We start from the raw sequence: 7,824 nt of genomic DNA, 5'->3' as shown, positions 1-7,824 counted from the left end.
TGTGGGTAAATTGTTAGGTCGGACAGCAGTGTGAAGTTCAGGGAGATCTTTGTAGATGAGGAGTTGTTCACACTCATGTATTGTTGCTTTCATTGCTGAGCTACATCATGTGTGTCTCGATTCAGCATGACTTTCCTTCATGGAAGCATACTCCGTAAGGGAAATTGATGCAGTGTAATTTGTACATGATTCATTACATTATGCAACATTATTTCTTATTTAAGTATTGCATGGTGCCTACATTTCTCAGCCACCATTTGTCCTCTGGAATAGCGATAGATGGTGCATCATTCTGTCCAACACAGCATGATTGTGTGTGCTTAGTTCCTTCATCAGTTATTTCCCTCAGTATGTTAAGGCTATGATGCTATCCTGGCCACTGCACAGATGTTTCAGTATACATGAAATCAGGACAGTAGTATAGAGAATCTACATGGTTGCCACACAGCCACTTTGGAGTTAGGTACTGCACAGTTGAAGTGTGAAATTACACAGAGACACAATAGGTGTGCAAGTGCTATATATTTATAGGTGTTGTAGTGCAAATTGTCCATTCACCATTTTAGCTGAGTCCGTTCTGGTGCATTCTTTCATGGTGATCCTACAGAAGGTGTGTGGATGATGCTCCTGACATGCTGGGGTGATGTCACAGACAGTGCAGAGGGACAGGAATTGTCAAATAGTAGGAGAGAGACATTCACTGGCAATGGGGACAAGTCATACAGTGGATTGCCAAACAGTCATTGAGTGTAGTTGTCGTGAAACTGGGCTTTGACTAAACGTAGGACCTTGGTCAGAGTAGGCCATGGTGCAGGGACTAGGGCTTCCGGGTACTCCAGCGTGTGAATGTTATCTGTTCCATGTCTTCTTCTTCTGATGTGTGTGTTGCCTGGTGTGTCCTTGTTGTTGTTGGTTGTGAAGGGGCAACACACACCTCAGTGTTAGAAGACATGGCGGCAGACATCCCGGGGGCTGCTCCCTGTGGAGTTATGAAGGGCAGTACTGCAGCAAGGAGGGCCTGCTGGTTTTTGAGAATGGCAGCCACATCCCGATGGTAGGCAGCCAGGTCGGCCCTGAGGGGTTCTATGTTGCATTCGTGCACACGTTGACTAGCTTGCATTTTTAGTTGTTGTGTCAACTGGATGACAGCTGTGCAGATTTCCTTTTGTGTTTGTAAAGGTTCCTGCAAGAGCGATGTTCTGGCTTGCATAGCAGCTGTCTGATCAGCAGGAGAGATCATGCACGAACGCACCCCCTCAAGGCTGGCTGCCATAGTTTGCATCCCCACCCGCACCTCCTTGGCCAGCTCCCGCTGGACCCCAACGACGGTTCTTTCGAAGCTGGTTCCAGTGTCATCATAGTCCTCAGCTGTGTTGGAGCTGGCAGGCCTTACAATTGTGGTGGCGGGTGGTTCTACTGGGGTGGCTGCTTCTTCTGTGCTCCTCCTTGTGACTGAAGGTGGGCTTTGGAGGCTTTCAAGGACCATGTTGATGGTCTCCTGGGAAATGTTGATGGTCTCGTCATCGAGGTCATCAGGGAAATCATGGACAGGCATATCGGCAGGAGATCCATGTTCCTCTGCAATGAAACAGGGTACAATTAGTGTGTCTGTGTTGTAACAAGTTTGCAATCAGATACAAGCCTTTGGATGCCTTATCTTTGTGCTCTGTTTTTTTCTTGGTATCTGCTGTCCTTCATATGGGCATTGTTGTAGGCCTATGGCCCACCTGTGTGTCACATGTATGATATTGAGCTATCAGACTTGTCTGCCTAATTTCCTCTAGGTGTTGCTTTGTAGCCATCTTTTTGTCCTACTTGTCCCTCCGTGTTTAACTATTATTATGGAGAGACATTTTGTTGGGTGGGCTCTCATTATCCTACCTGAGATTACTTGCTTACGAGGCAGCAGGATAGCTAATGGTGTGGTGGACTGAGTCTGACCCACTTGTAAATAACTCTGTCACCCAGATTATTTCATTTTGCTCTGGCTAACTAGCATTGCCTCATGTCTCCCACGGCAAAGGAATGATTAGACATCCGAGCGCATGACATCTTTGGAACTTCTCAGGGAAGTCGTGGTCACTCAGATCCCAACATCTTTTCCAGTATGAACTCATACACAAAAGTCAAAGACAGTATTTGTTTGATATGATGATTTCATTGAACAACTGACTTGTCTATATTTAGGTGTGAGCCACAATAACCCAAAAAATACAACATGGTAGAATTGACATAGTCAGCAGGAAAGTAAGACATTGGTTGAAAGCTATCATGGTGCCTAACAGTTTCTACTCTCCCTCTGCTTGTTCTATTTATAGCACAGCATGTTAAGCTTCTAGCTTGCCTGTCTGAATCACTGGGAAGACATCATCCCTCATATCTGAGCAATGGCCTGTGATCTGGTTTTGCATCTGCAGCAAGGCAGGCAGCGTCTAGTGTTTCTCTGTTTGGAGACTCCCTCTTGTGTGTCTTGGAACAAGGAAGTGATTTTATACGTCATATGTCATCGTGATGACATAGTTTCCCTACGCAGGAATGCCAAATCTGAACCCCTACCACATCTATCTGCAAAGTACCAGACTGTATCCTTGACTGGGGCACAGAGTGTATCTGTTCTGGCACACTCCAGTGCAGAAGTAGGCAAAACAGTGTGATTTGACTAATTAACAACACCCTAGGACTGCCTATTTGGTATATTAACTGATAGGAAGGCCAATGAGAACCATTTAGTGCAAAGTGCTCAGAGGCTCTTAGATGTGAGCAAATGCGTAAGAGTACATTCAGGGTAAGGTGCAGAAAGGCCTACAGCCTGAGGCTAATGCGCAAAGTATACATTACACTTGCCAGAATACACTTTGACTGACTGTGGGTGTTTTGAGTGCCCTGCCAGCACACTTGCCTCTCAGGACCTGCCCCATTCACTTTTTATTCACATTGCATGAACTGTACATGTTACGTGGCATTACCTATGTTAATGTTAGGATGTGGTATGGATGTAAACATTGTTGATGTTTGAAGATGATGTTGGGTCATGTGTGTTTGATTGTATTGGCCTGTTTATCGTATGAAGGTCCTATTTGGTTGTCAGAGTTTGCAGGTGTGTTTGAGTGACCAGTTGCCTGTGTCCCCTCCTCAGGTGTTGTCTGAGCAGTATGACATTAGTGATGTGGCCTTGTTAGCCAGGCACGTGAGGGACCCTGACGTATGCAGCATGTGTGTGTGGTTAGTGCTGTGTGGCTCCTATTGCTGTTTACTTTGGCTTATGTATGTGTCAGGTATGGACATTGGGCATTTGAGTGTACTGGTGCCTTTGTATTTTTCCAATGACTTGTTGCGGATGTCATCCTCACCCCCTAATTTGGGTATGTATATTCCATGGGGAGGTTCCTGCCATTTGGTACTGTAGCTGCACAGAGATGAGAGGTGTTATTGTAAGCTGTTGTGGCAGTTACATTGCAGTTGTTGTTTTGGCTACTGGATTACTGATAGGGACCTAGTTGATGTAGGATAGATTTTACAAAACAAGTGCCTGGATGTCAATTTGCGGTAGTGGCCTTCCCACCTGTCCCTGCTTTCCCTTGGCTCTATTGTTGTACTTACAGTATGTCCCCATGGGACTGTAGTTGTTGCTGTGTTTTGTCGTGCCCCAGCTTCAGTCTGTGCTGGGCATGCCCCCCTGCTGTGCCCCTTTAGCCATGCCAGTTCATATATGTGCAGACTTACATGCATTGTGTAGTAGGTATTCCCCCCCCCCGGTTGCAGTTATCATTATTGTGTTATGATTCCCCCTGCGACTTACCCTGCATGTGCGTAGTGTCGTGGTAGTCTGCGCTGTCCTGTCCTTGAATCCCTGTGACGATCTCCTCCGGGATGACGGCTGCGACCATCTCCTCCATGTGGTCCAGGGCCTCCTGTTGTGCTGGACTCCCACCTCCAGTCTGCATTGCTGCCTTCCTGTTCCTGGCCATTTTCTCTTTGGTCCTGCGTTTGCAGTCATGCCAGCGTTTCTTACACTCAGTGACTGTACGGCGTTCTTCAGCCACACTGTTGATCTTGTCCACTATTTGTTTCCATATGGCCTCTCTCCTACTGAGTGGAAATTTAGATGAGATGAAAAGTTGGTGCTGGTGTTCCGTCACCTCTTTCACCAGGATTTCCTGCTCCTCTTCACTGAAGCGACACTTTCTTTTTTTTTTTTTAAATGTCCTGGTTCCTGTTAGGGTCCTCCTGGCTGGTTCCTGGTCTGCTGTCATCCTCCTGGGGTATGTTGTGTCCACTGGGATCCATTTTGGCTCTCCTCTGCTGAAAGTGCAGTTTCCGCGCTAAAAGTTGACGCAATTGCGTGAAAAAAACCAGCGCTTTCAGGATTGCGCTGTCGTAAATCGACCCACAGTGTTGTGCGTCGCCTTTACGTTGGTTTTCTTTACGACTTGATGCCGCTGTGTGCGTCACAAAATAATGACGCCCACCTGTTGGGTGCGCCGCCGTACGTCAAAGTATAAATTTGACGCCCGCACGGCGCATCAAAATGGCGTTAGACGCGCTAATTTTTTTGACGCAAAACTGCGTTGGCGCAGTTTTGCGTCAAAAAGTATAAATATGGGCCTAGATTCGTCCACTGAGAGTTCTCTTTTAGACAAATTGACAACTAGGTTCTCTGTATGGGATTCTTTGTTTGACTTCTGGTCACCATTTGTGGTTCTTCCCTCGACCACTGTACTTGTCTGCCTCTCCCTCTTCTTCTGCCTCTTCCTCTGCCGCGGCCTAAAAAAGGCACGAACGGCATCATAGGACGAGGTTGGAAAAAAGGATAAGGAGGTTGCCAAGGCATGGGATGACTCACGGGATAAGAGGGATAATTGTAGAAAGGTTGTGGTATGTTCTCGTCCGTACTCCAACCGTCTGATGATGAGCCACTGCTGAAGTTTCGTGGCTTTTTATAAGAGGAGGTTGATTCGTCAGAGGATCGAGACTGAGGGCCTCATTCTGACCCTGGCGGTCTATGACCGCCAGGGTGGAGGCCGGCTGAAGCACCGGCAACAGGCTGGCGGTGCTTCATTTCGCACAGCCGCGGTCGCCGAGCCGGGTCCGGCGGTTTTCCGCTGGATTTCCCCCGGCTGGGGGAATCGCAGCACCGCGATGGGGATTCCGACCCCCTTCCCGCCAGCCTGTTTCTGGCGGTTTTCACCGCCAGAAACAGGATGGCGGGAACGGGTGTCGTGGGGCCCCTGGGGGCCCCTGCACTGCCCATGCCACTGGCATGGGCAGTGCAGGGGCCCCCTAACAGGGCCCCATAAAGATTTTCACGGTCTGCATTGCAGACAGTGAAAATCGCGACGGGTGCAACTGCACCCGTCGCACCCCTGCAACTCCGCCGGCTCCATTCGGAGCCGGCTTCCTTGTTGCAGGGCCTTTCCCGCTGGGCCGGCGGGCGCTCTTTTGGCGGTCATCTGCCGGCCCAGCGGGAAAGCCAGAATGGCCTCCGCGGTCTTCTGACCGCGGAGCGGCCATTTGGCGGTGCCCGCCGCAGTTAGAATGAGGGGCTGAGTGTCTATTTCATAGTCGTCCTTAATATAAGGATAGACCTTTTCCCTGCTAAACTTAACTATGTCCTTCTGAAGTTTAGAGATCTTTTGCTGAGTTAAGAACTCTTTCGTCGCATTTAATTCAGAGGTAATTTCAGCAAGACGGCTTTTAAAGGTTGTTAATGTAACTGTGGTCTTCAGGGTATTTTCAATGGCACTGATTTGTACTGTTATGGAATCAGCGATACGTTTGGAAGTGTTAATGATTAGTACCAGCCAGTCTCTGGTACACTTCCATGCGATCTGTGCCCAGTCTTTTCTAAAAGCCAGATCTTGTAAGAAAATTCTAGGCATGTTAGATACTAATAGGCCGTTTGGTGCTATGTTAGCACGTAAGTACTCAGTCATGATGGTCCCATGCATGGCTGTTTTTATTAGTTCTCGTTTCAAGGTAGAGATTTTGTTCCAGTCTTCCTTGAGACTACCCGAAGGAGCTGCTCCATCATTATCGAGGATAGATGGTGCCTGTAGAATGGCTGACACCATATCATCATCATAACTCAAACCCTGGATGTCGTCCATAATAGGGATCTCTACGGGGTTGAGTGTTATACACAAGAAGATTTCAACTTAGAAATTTCTACTAGGTCCCACAGCAAAGCTGCTGTACATGAACAAAAACCAAAGAGGAGGGACGGGAAGGTTAATGGTCCAGTGTACAGTCTCCCAAGTAAAGTTCTAAAGACAAAGAAGTACACTGTTCCAATCAAGAAGAATAGGGAGGCCTGATTCAACAGGAGCGAGAACCCTCAAGCATCACACTGGATGTCTAGTTTCATCATTGGGAAAGCTCCTCGTTAGGCCGGTACTGCAACGCCTAACGGGCTTCCCGATGGGGGCTCTTAACCGTATTGCAGATGGAATCAGATTGTGTAAATGGAGTAACGAAATTCAAGTACTCAAGCAATAGTGGAGAGAAAGATAATAAAATTGGTTAACCATCCTATAATATTAATCATGAATTTTAATCAGTGTTAATAAGATGGAGATCAAAGTTAAAAACAGGGTGAGAGACAAGGGGTGAGTTATAATGCTCCAAGTGTTCTCAACAATTATGCAAGAGGAACAGACCCATTATGGTTCCTCTAGACAACAGGTCTACATGTTTCGCGTCTGTTGGTCCAATCGGATCCATTGACGCTTCATCAGGACCAAAAATACTTATACTTATATGACTTCTCCAAAAATAAACTAATTTAACCCAGGGTTTTTCTCAAGGCTGCAGTAAGATAGGTTGCCGGTAAACGTGGTAACACTTTGTCTCTAGTGTTCATAGAAACATACACACTCTTACGTGGGGATCCTTTCTTGGAACATCAGTTGTTTTAATATATAAACACTTCTCTGTCCCATACATGTTAGAGGGAGATTCCAGCCAGATGACCACAACTGTATGCTGATTGCTGAATGCTTCGCTGCAGCTGTTTATGTAAACTACAGGCCTCTTGCTCAGGTATGGGGAATGATGTCTTCCCAGGGGAATCTGAAGGGCAGAACTAGAGCTTAAGATGCTGTGCTCTAACATAGCCTAGGTAGGAATTACTTTAACGATTCTAGTGACAATATGGTAGAGTTATTTTTATGTTTTACTCTTCTCGTCACAATTTTAATCCTGTTATGCTTCATTGTCCTAGTTATTGCACTACATGCTTTTATTATCCAAGATGCAGTTGCTTCATTAAAATGTTATTGAAACCTATACTGCCTCTGATTGTCCTGGCATGCACTAAGACTAATGTAAATGAGAGAAACAGATGAGATCTGAGTGACCACGATTTCCCTGAGGAATTAATTGGGTCATGCGCTTGGCTGCCCAATCATCCTTACTCTTGGGTGGAGATGAGGCACTGCTAGTTAGCCGGAGCAAAACCCGGGTTAGGCCGACAGGTGTCACCTGTAGTGGGTACGACTCAGTCCCCCACAGTCCAAGTGATTCTGCCGCTCAAATCCAGTAGTCTCATTAGAATAATGAGAGCCTACGTAACACTCTCTCCTCTCTGCAGTGCTGGAGTATCTGGGCAGTGATATGCCTGAGGTCCCACAGTGTGTTGTTACCTTTCTCTCCTCTCTCTGCAGTGCTGGGGTCTCTGGGCAGTGATACGCCTGAGGTCACACAGTGTGTCATTAACTCTTTTTCCCCTCTTGGCATTGCTAGGGTGTCTGGGCAGTGATACGTCTGAGGTCAGATAGTGTGTCATTACCTCTCTCTCCTCTCTGCAACGTTGGGGTCTCTGGGCAG

This window comes from Pleurodeles waltl, unplaced genomic scaffold (assembly GCF_031143425.1).
Source record: "Pleurodeles waltl isolate 20211129_DDA unplaced genomic scaffold, aPleWal1.hap1.20221129 scaffold_37, whole genome shotgun sequence".
Lineage (NCBI taxonomy): Eukaryota > Metazoa > Chordata > Amphibia > Caudata > Salamandridae > Pleurodeles > Pleurodeles waltl.
This window is presented reverse-complemented; position numbering follows the sequence as displayed.